General features: G+C 32.6%; 1 protein-coding gene across 16 annotated transcripts in view; it reads left to right on the forward strand.

Annotated features, from left to right (window-relative positions):
* Positions 1 to 17,088, forward strand: part of LOC100119218 (disks large 1 tumor suppressor protein) — a 1,703,670-nt gene that overhangs the window by 1,351,234 nt on the left and 335,348 nt on the right. The window lies entirely within an intron of this gene.

Here is a 17,088-nt window from a genome sequence, read left to right on the forward strand (position 1 = left end):
TGTCAGTGGTATAATACAGTTGTAGAAAATTTTCTTTAGTGATTTTATATAGATTTATATTATTCAATTTCAAAGTGAATAAAAGTTGAATAAAACCAAAAATAGAGTTTTCCGAACATCACAAAGTGGAACGAGAATTCTTCTCCAATGCATAAATTAATGATTTGGTTCAATTTACATTCACTCGTTTTATTCTGGTAGAAATGTAGCAGTCGTGCCTTACATGCAAAAACACAGCTTGTATAAATTTTACCGCTTGTTTTCATTTTAGATTGAAAAATGAAAATTAATCCGTTAAACGTTCTAAACTTATTATTAGCATACTTTCAAGCGTTAAACATACCAGATAGTGTCACGAATTATCATAAAACAGAGTTGGCCGAAAAAATAAAAGAAATTTTAATAGATGCAACACATGATTTCAACGATGTAGAAATGATTACTGATGACTCTTTGGATTTTCAAGAAGAGTATAAAGACCATAATGCTGAAATAATTGAAGATGAAGTGCAACATCATTTTCCTGATCCGGATATAGCACCAACAAATCAATGTACAGCAGATAATGAAGAACTAGATTTTGAATACAAAAAAAGAGCTGTAGAATTTTGGAGAAGTAGCAAAACGAAGCAAAATTTAAGTCTCAAAACAGTGCAAAACAGATTCAAAAAAGTATCATCTATTAGTCAGCTACGTCGTTGGGCTCATTCAATTAATAAAGGTGGCACGTATAGAGAAAAAGTAGCACAAATTTGTCAGTATACCCTGGATAATTTTCAAGCAGCTCTCGACAGTGGTTCAATTATCCATGATGAAGATATAATTCGATGGGCCTTACAAGCTAAAAAAGAAATTGGTTTTGATGATATTAGATTCAAAGCTTCTAAACATTGGTTACTTAAATTTAAGCAAGCACCCCGAATAGTTTCTAGGAAAATAAATAAGTTCATAACAAGAAAAACACTAGAAAGTAGTGCAGAACTTACGGCTAAAGCTGAAGCATTTATCGATGACGTTAAATCGTGTATACCAAGGATTGGACTCGAAAATTTGTATAATACAGATCAGAGCGGATTTCAGCTAGAAATGCATTCTGGAAGAACATTAGCAGTAGAAGGAGAAAAGCAAGTGCAATGTCTGGTACAGTCAATTTCAGCAACAACGCATAGTTATACTATACAGCCACTAATATCAGCTACTGGACAACTGTTGTCACCGCTATTTCTTGTTTTAAAGGAACCAAGTGGCAAGTTTGGCCCTATTGTAGAACAAAACATATTTAGACCAGAAAACGTGTACGTGGAAGCATCCAAATCTGGAAAATTAACAACAAGTAAGGGAACTAATAACAATTTTTACATTGTAATATCGTTGATCAGTTAATTAGTAAGTCGTTTAATTGCAGATCACTTCAAAATCTGGTTGGAAAAAATATTTTATCCCTATGTAGGCCATCACTCAATACTATTACTTGATTCTTGGAGTGGTCATTGTGACAAAGTTATAGAAGAAACAATGCCACAAAATAAAATTATTAACATAAAAAAAATTCCAACTGGAACCACAGGAAAAATACAACCACTTGATGTCTATGGATTCCGTATTTGGAAAAACTTTGTCCGAACATTTTCTGATAATGTAATGTTAATGGATCATGATATGAATTTACATGTGAGAAATAATATAATTAAACTTCAATCATTGGTTCAAACTGTCTTCACCGAGATATATAGATTTGTTTAAATATTCCTGGTATAAAAGCGGTTACGTCAATGAAAAACCAGATAAATTTGATAATCCTATAGATTTCAGTTTTGGAAAGTCTTGAGCAACGCATTGTGAAATAGAAGGGTGCACAAACGCAATTGTACGATGTGGTTGGTGCAAAAAAGCATTGTGCTTTAAACACTTTTATGAGGACTACCATTATTGTAAAAACATCGTAAAATAATATATTTTATGCTCAATACAAAAAATGCACTATGGCAAAAGGTAAAAGATTGTAGATTATTATTATACTCTAATATTATAAACAAAAATACATTATAAGTTGAATTTACAATAAAGGAATTTCAATAACATTCTGATAACAATTTCTACGGAAATTATAAAACTGCTTCACACACAGAATTTTCTTGTTTACAAATTTAGGAATTTGAGGTGGTTTAGTTAAAAAGCACAACCATTTAGCCTATTTGTTCTTTAGGGGTTTAGGGTTTAAGGCTCTTTAGTTCACATGTACAGGCTACAAAGATCACACATTTATAACAAGTTTTTATGAAAGTTAAAATTTTTTTTCGACATTTTCGTCCACCACATTGGTTCCGCCATTTTGAATTTTCAAAATCTGATATCAGATTTGCAAAGAGCGATCTCGAAAACCTTTATATACAAACCTTCTACAAAATATTATGGATTGAAGTATACTTATAGTTATTTTGTGTTAGGGGTGGTTTACCCCCTAAAGGGTAGTATCTATGAAAAAATCGAAAAACTTAATTTGTTTATTATAGATGTTTACAAATTTTTCCAATTTTTTTAGTCGTTTAAAACTTTTTTATTATATAAAATTTTTTTTCGATATTTCCGTCCGCCATATTGGTTCCGCCATTTTGAATTTTCAAAATCTGATAACAGATTTGTAATCAGCGACCTCGAAAACCTCTATATACAAACTTTCTACGAAATATTATGTATTGAATTACATATTTACAGTTATTTTGTGTTAGGGGTGGTTTACCCCCTTAGGGATAATATTTATGAAAACACCGAAAGACGTCAACTAAATTTTGTTATTAAGGATGTTTAAACATTTTTTCCAATTTTTTTTAGTCGGTTTAAACATTTTTATTATAAAATTATGCCAAAAAATATATGTTTTCAACCCCTAAAAAATGGGGGATGCTACCCTTACTCTTCAAATCACCATGAAATACTTGCTCTTTTTGTAAGAAATAACCTCCAATTTGTTTCATTGAAAAATATTAATTTTAAGCCGAGATATTTAAAAAAAACGCTTTTTGGGGGTTAACTTTAGGGGAGGTTTTTACCCCTTAAAAGTGAAAATTAGCCGATAAAAAAAAATACGTGTCTCTTATTTTTTTATGTTCTACAACATATATGAAAATCATCAAAATCGGTGAATTCGGGTTGGGTACCTTTCCTTGTTAGGTAATTTTCTTACATCATATATAGATAAGAAAATGCAAATATATGTTGTCAAACCTTCATTATAATGATATTACAGCCTCACCTACTATATTATATAATCGCACTGTACAATATTTTACATAAGCGCGCAGATCTGATTTTCTTTTTGTTATTACGTGTATTCTGTTACACTAAACGAATTTAGACTTATGTGTAAAGTTATGATTTTTCTTTTGTCTTTTCTTTTCACTTTTCATTATTAAAACCTCACTTACAGAACTGATGCAATTAAATGCATCAAAGCCACATTGGTGTGCTACGAGCAAGTAATCAAACTTGACACAAAAGCACCTTTAACCAACCATCCCCTTTTTGTTAATTAATTAATGCAAAGACAATCCCATGTCCTCAACCTCTGCAATGATCTAGTAGCATGTTTAATTCATGTGCTGATGAAATATATTATCTATACAATCATCCTCATTGATTACTGTTCAACTGCGAAACATTCGATTAATTGTACACGCGACACGATCATTATCGCCTCAACTTGTAGTGAGAAAAATTTCTTTAAATAACTACATCATATCCACTATCGTGGGTCATGGAATACCCTCAAATAAACCTTAAATACTCCTTAAACTAACCGCGCATACGCAATCTAGCCTTATTATGCAATTCTTGTTCTCAATGTTGAAACCTACCTTACATAAATTATACGCAGAAAATATTATTATACTATTAAGCAAATAAATAAACAACTATTATTATTATTATTATTATTATATTTTTACTTTTATCCACGCGAGGAATGAGTAACGAAAATCGTGTTTGCACAAGGTATATTCGTTTAAAAGAACATAAACTATTAAATCCCCATAACAATAAACTTATAAAACGACTAATCCTTCTTTACCTTCTCGCTGCACATACGGGAAAACTCTCACTCTAACCGCTCGTTTTTATCAATACACTAGAATAAAATAAGATTAGTAAATTTACACTCATCTATAGTCTCGCTCGCGTACTCAATTCTGTTTTCAATTTGCAGAATTGGGATACACGCAGAAGCAGACAGGATATGTACAGCCAAACGTGCTAATACTACAAAATAATTCCGGATTGCTATCAGAAAAAATAGCCTATATGTCGCCGTCTAACATAGATTGGAAAATTATTCAAAAGGTGAATTTAGAATCCTACTTCGAAACAGGCAATCGACTACTAAAACAATGCAAGACCATACAATCTTTGTGCGATAACACTCCATCAGTCTGTCCGCATAATCAACTAATTAAAAGCTATATTGGAGTTATCCAAGAGACAAATTTGCAGTCTGAAAAAGTTGTAGAACTGCTGATTGGCCTTGACTTATCAAAATCGTTCGGCACAATGGATGAAGAAGCTCAAAAAGATCTGGAAAATTTAATTGAATCGTCATCCAATGACACACGTAAGACAGCAAAACTGTTAGCACAGCAATCAGAACTGGTTGAAACAGAATTCCAGGAGACAAATGACAAAATAAATAAACTAACTGGTGTAGTTTCGAACATTTCTAAATCCTTCGACTATTACTACAAACGGGACACGCTTCAAGTAGCAACGCAAATTCTGGGCCAAACAGTGACGCAATACAAACTTGACACAGAAGTTATTACAGACGCGATATTATTCGCCTCGCAGGGCGCAATACACCCGCGTTTCTTATCTCCGGATCTCATCTACAAATCAGCCGAGTTAGTAAGAGAAACTGTCCCGGATGCGATTTTTCCGAGCAGCGAGAAAATCGACACAATAATTCAATTAATGAAAATTTCGGACCTATCAATAATTTACTCAAACTATCAATTAATCTATCACCTATCGATACCGCTTCTTGATTTGCAAGAATACCTTTTATATAAAGCCTCCCCAGTTCCAATTAAACAAAATCTGGAAAATTTATCGAACACTTTCGCATACCTCTGGCCCGAAACCCAATTTTTCGCCATAAGCTTAAACAAACATAACTATATTCCCATAAGAGCTGAAAATCTTGAAAAATGCAAAAATTTCAATAACCTTATAATTTGCAAAAACATCGAATCGGTTCGTGAAATTAGAAAAAATGCGGCTTGTGAAATAAAATTTGCCATCAAGGAAGCGAGTTTTAATATCACAGATTGCAACATAAAATTAATCCAATTACACGACACATACTGTCTAAAACTTCAACTATCTCTGTATCTATAAACTTTCAACTATCAACTCCGAAACCTTATTTATACAATGCCAAAGATCGGTACATTCAACATACGAGTTAAACGGTACCGGCATCCTACGTCTAAACGCGGGCTGCACAACTCATACTAACAAACGCAAGGTTTACTGCATCTAGAACTTATAACTTGCAAACAAATGAAATATTTGATCCTAATATAACAATTAACATTTACACTATGCTTAACAATACACCGCAATCTGAAAATTTTTCGTCTTATTTAAACGAAATAATCGAGAGTGAGATAGCTGGAGCTAGAGTTTTCATGACATCATACGAAAAGCCAAATCCCTATCGGAATTTCACAAAGCCAATAGCAACTTCAAAACGTTTAAAAACACAGTTCAAATCTCGGGCTATACGCTATCGAGCATTGCACTATTCATAATCATAGTTTGGAAATGCGCAATCCCAGGGGGGGGGGGTCCCGAATTCTAAAATTATTGACAGTTTCAGCCACACCGGAAAACGCAACAAACAGCCATGCTATACATCTCGACTTAAGCAGAATAAACAGCCAAGAGAGAATGCAGCCGCTTTACGGCCCTCAAATTCCATGGCCGATAAGTGCGCCTATGCCGATCCCATTGCGGGCGTCGGATGTCAACTATACTAAGAATCAGAAAGCTCTTCGATAACTCGAGTTCTCAACATAAAAAAAAAAATAAAATAAAAAACACACCACACGCTACCCGAATTCATAAACAATGAACCTCAGAAAAATCAGTACTCCTCGAACCGTCACGCGCAACAAATCGCTCGAACGTTCCTAGCCAACATGGAGAGAATACGGCATATACGTGAAATTATCGACTCTCTCGAAACTCAAGCAACATTAATGGAGAATCTAGCCCTTGGCGACACCGGATCCAAGCGAATGTTAGAGGCTGCTATTTGCAATCTGCGTGTCTCCATGTTGAATTTGGAACTAATTTCTAACTGCATCCTGCAACAAGAAGAAGAAAAAGAGGAGGGGACACTGCATCCCATTCCGTCAACGTGCGGCACATAGCACAAGGCCCTAACTTCTATAAAAACAGCATCCGACCGATCTTCAAGCAGCACTAGTAAGAGTACGTTTGAGAAGAAGAGAGATGCACTCAGGAAAGTGAGGTGGATGGAAAGGAGGAAATTAAAGCAGAAGTGACATAGTGTGATGGAAAAGTTAAAGAAAGCAGCAAAAAGTGAATTTCTCCGCAAAGCAAAAAGCTGCACGCACAGGGACGCATTTCCAAACCCGGAGGTTGTAAAGTGCAGCAGCAGCGATGAGCGCAGTTGGGAAAGCACACCGCTCGCCTCCCGAATTGGCGCTAATCCGATCTCAGCCATAAAACGGCTAGCGGCCGAAAGAGAATCCTTCGCGGTCCCTTCAATACAACGAGGTACACCGTGCGTGAGATGCGGCCTCAGATTTAGAAAGTCGAGAGAGGAGGGAGCAGAAGAAAATACGGACGTTCGTAACGAACAGTGGTGGTTATGCAGATTGTGCAGTAATCACACGCACAATTCATGCATGACGAAACACGAAGTACAGCAAGGACCGCTATTCGTTTGCAGGATTTGTGCTAACAAAAGATCAATGGTAAACTCAAGACTTTGCAACAAAAACAACAAGCCGAGGACCAAGTCTAACGTCGTGGTGTATGTACACATGTCACCTATAAACTCGGCCGAATCAACTATTCAAGCAACACCAGTCCAATCCACCCCGCAATCAACGCAGCAGTGGAGAGAAGTCAAGAACAATACAACGGAGGCCACTAGTTCTAGCTGCGACACCTGCATGGAATCCTGCGCGGGCCCTACCTGCAGTTGCAGTAGCCCGAGTGATAGTGACCTGTGAAGTGCGCAGTGTAGCCAAAATATGGAAAGTGTGTGTAAAGGTATGGGATATGGTAGCGCCGAAACTTAACTAACTATTATTGAATTTTTTTACTAAAATAGGGATATTTACGCTTAAATACGTTGTAATCAAAATTGCTTGAAATTTTTATTATCTTTAAAATTTAATCTTATAAAAGTGCATACATGCATTGAAATGTCATGCTTTACACGTCATGCATTGAAATTCATGCAATTTTGTTAAAAATAAGTTGCAAAATGTAGGCCACGTAATATCAGAATTGATTACTAAAATCATTTATCATGAATATAATGGAATACTTGTTAAGTATCAAGCCGGCTTTAAGACATTACAAACGCATCTTACAATGAACTTCGCGCAATAAAATATTTTGAAAATTGTTCATGAAAATATCAAGTGTCGTACACAGGCAAATAATAAATTCATTGAAAGTTGCATATATGTTAAGAACATTCTCTGCGAAAATCATAAGCCGTGACTCTACACAGTAATTCATCTATAGTTATTCACAGTTTACCTTTCACATTTTTCTCATAATTACTATATGGATTCATTAATCATGTATATGAAAAAACTTCATGTTAGCAATACAAGGGAAATGTCAATGCTCATGTCTCACAAATAACTTTAAACAAAACAATGCTTACAGAAATTAAAATAAAATAAACCAATGATTAAACAAAATAAGAAGTATGAAGTTGACATAACTCAAGAATCAACAATAATCATAAATTGGATAAAAATTGATTTACAATACATATTTTTCTCTTTACTGTATATGATTATACAAACAAACATGTACCCATTACACACTGCGTAAATTCAGCGTCATGTATCAAGCTTATGATAATTAATTTAAGTATAGGCGTGCACTTAAGCAGAATTATTTTACAATTCCTAAATTCATCCCTTATAAACGCTTGATACACAGCACTCGAAACCTTCTCTATAAAACAAGAAATTAATTAACATGATTCGATAATGGAGACGACAGACTTAAAATTTACAAAATTAACAAATAATTCTTACACCGCGGAAATCAGGAAAATATGGGAGCACGAATGCTCGTGGCGTTTTCAACGATCATCGGATGGTATGAGAGAAAGAAAAGGAGTTTATTGACTGTTGCTCAAAATCAAAGCTCAATACACTTATATGAGTACAAAAATACAAAAGTAACATGAAAAACACGACTATTAATAGTCTCACGTCATGAGCTTATATTTGGTTGTTGGTTGTTCACTTCTACGACTTTATCAGTACAATTATAATAATTAAGCATATTTATGCACTACTGACGGTAGAACACTTATGTTCTCCAAGCAAAACTTGGCAATTATGCAGCAGAAAATATTGATATCCTTTTCTGCACAACTAGTGAACTATCTCTACGCAGAAACAGCAATTCATCCTAATAAAAAAAAAAAAAAAAGGAAAAATTCTCAAGCTTCTTCATCTTCGTATGAGATAAGACCACGATTATTCTTAGCTCCCATTGTTTTTATAAACATACATATAATACTAACAAAAATTAGTTATGTAATTAATTGCTTCATTCGCACACATCGTTTAGTATTCAAAAAAATTATTTTTTAAACTTAAATAAATAATCTACGATACTAAGATCAACTCGACTATTGATGATATGTAGCAAAATCACAACAACAAAAAATCATACAAAATCCAATTTCGCCAGATACAAGGTAAAATTATGTTTGCACACGACATACGAACAAAGTGACTTAGTAATTACGTTTTTAATCATTCTATCGAATTAATCACTTATTGTATTTTCATATTGTACGTAATGTTATCATTTTATTATGACATATTTTTACACAGATTATAGAAATAATAAAAATCCATAACTAGATTAAGCATCTTTTCATATTTATATACAAAATGAGAGAGAGAGGCCACACATGTACCTACACTCAAGAAGAAATCACAAACACCAGTACACTTACATACACACGATCCAATTTATTCACACGTCATCGGGACGATAACGTCACGGCTATTGGGCGTGTCACGTACGCACACTAGCGTGCATACGTATAGCGCAAGTAACAATCATGTTGAAGCGTGTGAGATCTGTGGGGACCGTGCAACAATCCTTCCGAGCGGCTGCCCAGTCCCCACAGACTACATATTTAACTATCCGTAAACGATGTTTTGAATAAATTTTTATTTCGTCATTGAATGTTAAAAAATGTTCTGAGATCTGTGGGGACCGGACAAAAATCCTTCTGAGCGGCTGCCCAGTCCCCGCAGACTACGTATTTTAGCTGCAAATTTTTCTTGAATAATGGTTCATATTAAGACTATGTGCTAAAAATGTGTATAATAAGAAACTGCTTTACGATTTAAACTGCTTTATAAACGTAAATATTTGTGGATTGTTTATCGTTATAAAAAAGTGATACAAGAAAAGTAACGCCGCTAAAAGCGAAATCCGATTGATTTCCTGTAATGGCGTACAGAAATATCGCAAAATTCAATAAGATTTGAAACAAAAATACTTTTATTGTTAGAATGTTTTTATAATTTATATGTTCAGATACAGCTAAAACCCTTGCAGATAAAATCCCATCTTCCTGTATTTTCTAACCAAGTTTTTAATTAACTTGCAGAAGTGAAAAACTACAATAATGGATACAAGTTTACAGGTCGAATTCTTCACTTTTTCTTGCAAAAGTGATTAACAAAACCAGATTTACTTTTATACAGATATTTGACGCGGCAATATTTTCCAAGATGATGTTTGTGTTGCCTCAAAAAATTTATTAAGAATTTATTAGTAACTAAATCGGACAAATTACAGTCTAAAATTTATATTCTTATTAGAAAATGCTGATAGTTAATAAATTAATAATCCGAGATATTTTTTTGTCAAAGATAGCTTTCTTAGTTAATTCTTACAGTGTTAATCAATTTTCTGATTTCTCATTTTCTCTCAATGGATATTTGACTATGCAAGTTTTCTGTGTGCGTCAGTGTAAATTTAGAAACGTATAAGCATACTAATGACATTGCCAAATTGACTATATTTACGATAGATAAAAGTCGAAGAAAAATCAGATGTTATGTTGTAACACTACGTGTCTAATGTAAGGTAGTTTATAAAATCAGATGCTTATACTTTAAATAAAAAAACTTGGTCGGTTTACCGAATTTATTTTAGCCATGTAAACGCAGCATGAATTTTCTATAAAGAACCTTGATTATGTATTTATTCTGACACTGAGTCAACCATTTTAATGACGTAATCAGAAATAAGATTGTCGCTTTGTAAGCGCATGATTAAATTATTCTGAATAAGGTATCGGAAATCAACTTTATACAAAGGCTATAGCCGGGTTACTATGGTGAAATGGCCCCCTTGGAAAATGTATATATGTTATATACCATTCGATGGGGGATAAAAAAAAACTCCCATAGCCAAATTTTTAGCTCTCTGCCTAGTGCGCATGCGCAGCAACGTCGATAAACGTGTTTTTTTGATTTTATTTTTTTCTGAAGTCCCTATAGGATAAAAATTTTTTTAAAAATTCACATTGGTGTATTTTTATGTCATGAATAACTGCAATTTTTTTGGGATTACATAACCTCAAATATCGGATCTAAAAAAATTATTAAAGTTTTCAATCGATATTTTGACCCCCTTGTTTTTGAGGTGCAACTTTTTAAGTAGACTTTTTTTGTGTACTTTTTCCCGTTCTTTACGATGGCACTAACGTTTTTTCCTTAAAAATGGTGGCACAACTCGATTTGAGCCAAAAACTGATTTTTTTGCCATTTTTTCACGTTTTTAGCTGGTTATGTTACAATTTAGTTACTAAAGTGACTCCTTTTGAGTAGTTTTGCATATCTTCCCATGAAAACATAATCAAATGAAATATTTTGTTCGCTCCAAGCCGTATTTTTTATATTATCTTACGTTTTCAATGATGGTCTTATCAGAATTGTGATATCACCTTATTATAAAACTGATGGCTAATGTTATGTTCTTTTTAAACGTTCTGTGATTGGTCGAAAGTATTGTCTCTGTCGCACTTTTTTGTTTATTGTTTATTTTTATTTATAATAAAAGGTTATGCTTGGCCGCGCGGTTGACGCGGCGGCTGCAATGCAGACGATCTGCGTAGTGAATGGTCAATCATAAAATTAAGAATTATCAGGAGCATAAACAAATAAAGTATTTTGATTTCTTAATTAAGTAAACGATGCGCAAACCAATGGCCAACATTGTTTTTTTCAAAACTAATTTTTTTTTTTCTTACAATTGTCTATATAAGGGAGAAAGTACAATACGTCCCGTCCCGTCCCGTACCGACCCCGGGACATACCGTCTGAAATAAGTCACTTTTATATTATTGGCTAATTCTGTTCGATAACCCAATCGACGGTACAGAATTAGCCAATCCCGTAAAAACAGCTTATTTCAGACGGTATGTCCCGAGGTCGGTACGGGACGACGGACTCAATTGTACTTTCTCCATAACCCAGATAACAACGTGTCGGCACAGAGACGTCCCCGTGACGGCACGAGATGGCGGCATCCACGACAGCACGTGACGTCCAGCTGCCGCAGCACAGAGACGGCACGTGACGGCACGGCGAGACAGCACGACGTGCCGTCTCTGTGCCGTCTCTGTGCCAGCAGAAAACGCTACCGGCGGGGAGCGATTTTATCGCATATAAAAATAACGCTAAATAAAAATTAGTTAGAACGCATAACTAAGCATCTACATCATAAATAATTAATAAATTTTGTTATATAGTATAAAAAAAATTTTATGTAAGAAAAAAAAATCTGCCGGGTGTAGGGCTGGAACTCACGATCTTTGGATCAGAAGTCCGAAGCTCTAGCCTCTGAGCCACAACTCTTCTTACAATTTGATGCACAATTGCACCTAATAATCATCGCTAATAATTAGAATTATGTAATGAAATAATGTTTAAATGTAATTCGGTTTGGAGAGAATAAAAAAAGTAATAAATGTATGCTCTTTACTAATTAAAGTCCATAATTATTAATAATGCAACATTCTGAGCACGCGGCACGCGTGCTGTCGCTGTGCAGTCTCTGTGCCGTCGCGTACAGACGCCCTAGGACGCATGTCGAGACAGCAACTGGACGGCACAGTGACAGCACGACGTGCGGCACGTCAAGAGCACGTTGTGCCGGCACGTGCTGTTATCTGGGAATATACTAATACAAGTGAATGGTGAAAACGCTGTTAGTATAAGTTTATAACTTTTAAAGTAAATTAAAATCTAGCAAATAAAAATTGTTTCGATTTTTCTTTTTACTATTTCGGCTTTTGACTGATAATTGATAGCAATACTAGAAAAAATAATAAAGTAGTTAAGTATTTATTTTCAAATACATTGGAGTTAGTTGGAACCGAAGGCTGACGCGGCTACTTTAAATCTTTCTGCTGTTTACTTCAAAACTAACAATCTTGTATATTTAAAGTGAGTACTATATATTTTACATATCTTTTAAAAAATGAAGATTTAACAAAGTTTTTCAAAAGTTTTGACATCACAGATTATATGCTTTGATATTAGGGTTATATGTATTTCTAATACATATTACACAATAAATTAATATTTTGTTAAATAACTTCTTTAAAATCAAAACCTATTATTAATATCTAAAATGTTATTTTTATGCCGACACTTTGAGTTTTGAAAAAAATACTGTAACCAACCTACTGATAAATAAAAAATCTCCCATGTATTTATAATAAATACACTTGTATTTTACCGGTATATGCAGAGTAAGACTTATTAATGGGTAGAAAAATAAAATTTTTATTATAAATTCTGTAGTATTAAGAGTAATTGTATCAAAAATAATGACAGATAATATAGTAATATAATAATATGATATAATAATATAATAATATGATATAATAATATAATAATATAATATAATAATGTAATAATAACAACAGATAATTATTAGACCTTTTTATACGCTAAATAAGAAAAACATGTTGTGTACGTTATTAAATTCTTGCATAAAATCAAAAGTTTAAACCAACATTAAATTATAAACTGTTTTAGTACTCGCATAAAGATCCGATCTTATCCTAAAACAAAAATAGCAATCAGATTTTAAATCAATAAGCTAACAAAAAAGTAATTAATAAAAATGAATTTTCAATCCTATAGATATAGATATACGTACAATGCATGTAAGGGGAACGAGTCTTTATCTATTTAACTTAACCAATTTAGGCTAATCACATAAAGTAAAATGAGAAATTAGTTAAACATAAAGTTGTTGAAACTATTAACTAAATAAAATTAAGAAGGAAAAACATTTGAATAAAATATGACAATAAACTTTTGCTAGAAACGGATTTGACGATTGATGAGTTGCATGTTTTGATGTAATGCGGTATATTAATTATACAAGTATGATTAAATTGATAAAATATAGAAAGTCTTGAACAATAATTAATTTGTTTATGTATAAAATACTGTCAAATTAATAAAAAATGCACATAAATATCTGCATATGACTATATATGATGTGATTTTTACTATAGTTAATTATTATGAGATGAGAAAAAATATTTGGTTTTACATAAAAACAATACATGAGAAATAATAAAAATGAAAAATAGAACTAATAGGATGCGAACTTATTAATTGTCAATTAACTTTTAAGTTAAAAAAATGTAAAATGAATAAAGTAAACACAAGCTAACCTATGCTTTAAACACATACGTATATGAAACATCATTAAAAACAACATTATTTATTTATTTTAAAATACACTATTATTCATGTCTAGATACAAGAACATATTTTTACAAAAAAACAAATTGAATATAATAATTTCATAGGTTTGTTGATTTTATAAAATCACTAGGTGCAAGCACTTCAATACAGTTTTTATGACAAAAAAAATTATTTGCTTAAAAAACTTATAAATGAAATACAACTTATTTCACTTTTACTAGGCAATATTATTTTTTTACTTTTCATGTAAAGCTACTGAGAAAACTGGATTATACAAGAACTTAGATTATAATATTTTTGTAATATTTATTATTCATTCTAGTTTTTAATTTAAAAAAAGGCAAACAATTTTTTTAGATTTTTAAAAACTAACTAACAGCATTTTTAAATGTATTGTAAAATATTTATATTTTATTATTTCAGAAGTGATCTTCTTGTCTAATGGTTAAATAAATATGGCATCTAATAGTAATGAAGAGTCAGATAACATCAGGAAACGCGATGATCGAAGATGTGCCATGTGTAATATTTATATTAGAAAATCAATTGGTCGAGAAAAGGAAATCGAATCTGAAGTTGAAATCGAATATGCTAAACAATTATCAAATAAAGATATTTACATCCATGATGTAATTTGTGATTCATGTAGAAAGCGATTAGCCAAATACATATCAAGCTCTAAACCTAAAAAGGTTAATGTTCCAGCAACTGCTTCGTCTCAAGATTCAAATGTTTCTGAATCATTTTCTCAGCTAACTGTCACTTCATCATCTCAGGAAAGTACACAATCATCTGTATACACAATAAAGGAACAAAAAGTACGAGCAACCACGGAATTACTTATTCAAAGGACGATTGCGGCACATAAATATTGCTTTGTTTGTGGGTACCAAAAACAGACTAATAATATATTAGTTCCTTTAGAGGCCCGAATTCAAGTTTATAGTAAAATGAATGTTTTTATTCCACATGGCAATAGATGCTGTTGCACACATTTAATTAAAAAAAGATTTTATGAAGATGAACTAAATAAAATTAATATTTTTTCCACTACAAGTACGGTATATATTGATGAATTACTACAATTTTTGAGTCAATTATCAATGAAAGCAGACGAAACTTTATTAGATACAGTAGCTGAATTTTCCATGCCTGAAAAAAAATTGAAAGTTTTTACGGGATTAACGTGGGAAAATATTAATTATCTTAAAGATCAACTCACTTCTCTGAAGAATTCCTGTGTAAGGACAGCGACACAAGCCATTGTCGTATTTTTATTCAAAATGCGCTCTGGGAATTCTAACTCGCTCATCTCTACAATATTTGACATTGAAAGCGAACAACAAGTATCTCGTTTTTGTCAATCAGTATTATTATCTTTCGAAAAAGATTTACTACCAAAACACTTTGGATTAGAAAATGTAGACAGAAATGAATTGATTGAAAATCAAACTTCTAATATGGCAAAGAAATTACATCCTGGTAAACAACTTATTTTGATTGCTGATGGTACTTATATAAGGCATGAAAAAAGCTCTAATAACGAGTACCAAAGAAAATCTTATTCAGGCCAAAAAAAAGTTCCTCTGACTAAACCATTTACTATATGTACTACTAATGGTTATGTTGTTAACCAGTTAGGTCCATATCTTGCAAATAAAAATGATGCTACAATACTGATTGAAATATTGGAAGAGAAGCAGAATATTTTACAGAAACTTCTTCGCCAAGGGGACATTTTTATACTGGATAGAGGTTTCAGGGACATTAAACAAAAATTAGAAAATATGGGTTATATTGTTTTGATGCCTGCACTCAAAGGTTCAAAATCTCAACTTTCTACGCAAGAATCAAATGAAACAAGATTCACGACAAAACTGCGATGGGTTGTTGAAGCAGTGCACGGAGTTCAAAAGAAAAAATATAGGTTATTAGATCACAAACTTGATAATAAAATGGTGAAAAATACTGGATCTTATTGTAAAATTTCTTGCTACTTAAATAACTTGTTTGGCAAACGCCTAGATTCTGATGAAGACATGCAAGATGAAATATTTAGTGCTATGCAATCTAGAAAAAATGTTGAAAATACATTAGCAGTTTTAGTAGCAGACAAAAGATGGAGTCGTCGGAAACTACCATTTAAAATAATAACTTCGGATGATTTACCAGACATTCCTGAATTAACAATAAAAGATTTGAAAATTCTGTTTACAGGAACATATCAGCTTAAACAGACAATATCTTACTTAGCGGAAATGCTTGACGCAGATAATAATTTGAAGATTGGATATTCAAAAGAGACTAACAATATTCTCAAACTTGAAGTTCAATCCAGGCATATTAACAGAAAACAATACAAATGTTTCGTTGAGTATAAACCAAATGGTATTGGTTATTCTAGCATCTTAAGACACTGTTGTGATTGTGCTAACGGTAACCGTACTATAGGATGTTGTGCGCATATTGCTGCCATAATCTATTATCTTTCACATGGAAGATATTTATCAAAAATCATACGACCAGCTGAAATTCTGTCTAAAATGTTTCTTAATGATCAAATTGAAGTGTGTATTGATGAAGATAGTGACAATGATGAGTGAATCATTTTTTCTATTGTGAACATTCGTTATTTTTAAAAAGCTACTTGTATACGTTCCATAATTTATTTTAAATAGCCTATGAAGATAATAAATTATACTTTGTACGAATTGAACATACTTAACTTCAATTCCTTTTTACCTGATAATTATTACTGTCAATAGATTTTGAATAATCAATTAAGTAGAGGCAGATAAGCCAAATATGGCCTTTTTAAGACCACAAGACGCCAAAAGTACCCTCAAACGATCGATTTCAAGGCTATGTTTAGCTAAAAACAGGCTTTTTTGCGTGAAAACTCTTGCATTATGACATTTTTAGGTTAGTTTTGGGTTACATGGTACCAAAAATGGCCTTTTTCGGCGTTAAATCACTCAAATGAGGGCATTTTTAGGTTAAAGAGAAAAGCAGACACTGACAGAGGCGATATTCTTTTTATATATAGAGA

This window comes from Nasonia vitripennis (assembly GCF_009193385.2).
Source record: "Nasonia vitripennis strain AsymCx chromosome 4 unlocalized genomic scaffold, Nvit_psr_1.1 chr4_random0003, whole genome shotgun sequence".
NCBI lineage: Eukaryota > Metazoa > Arthropoda > Insecta > Hymenoptera > Pteromalidae > Nasonia > Nasonia vitripennis.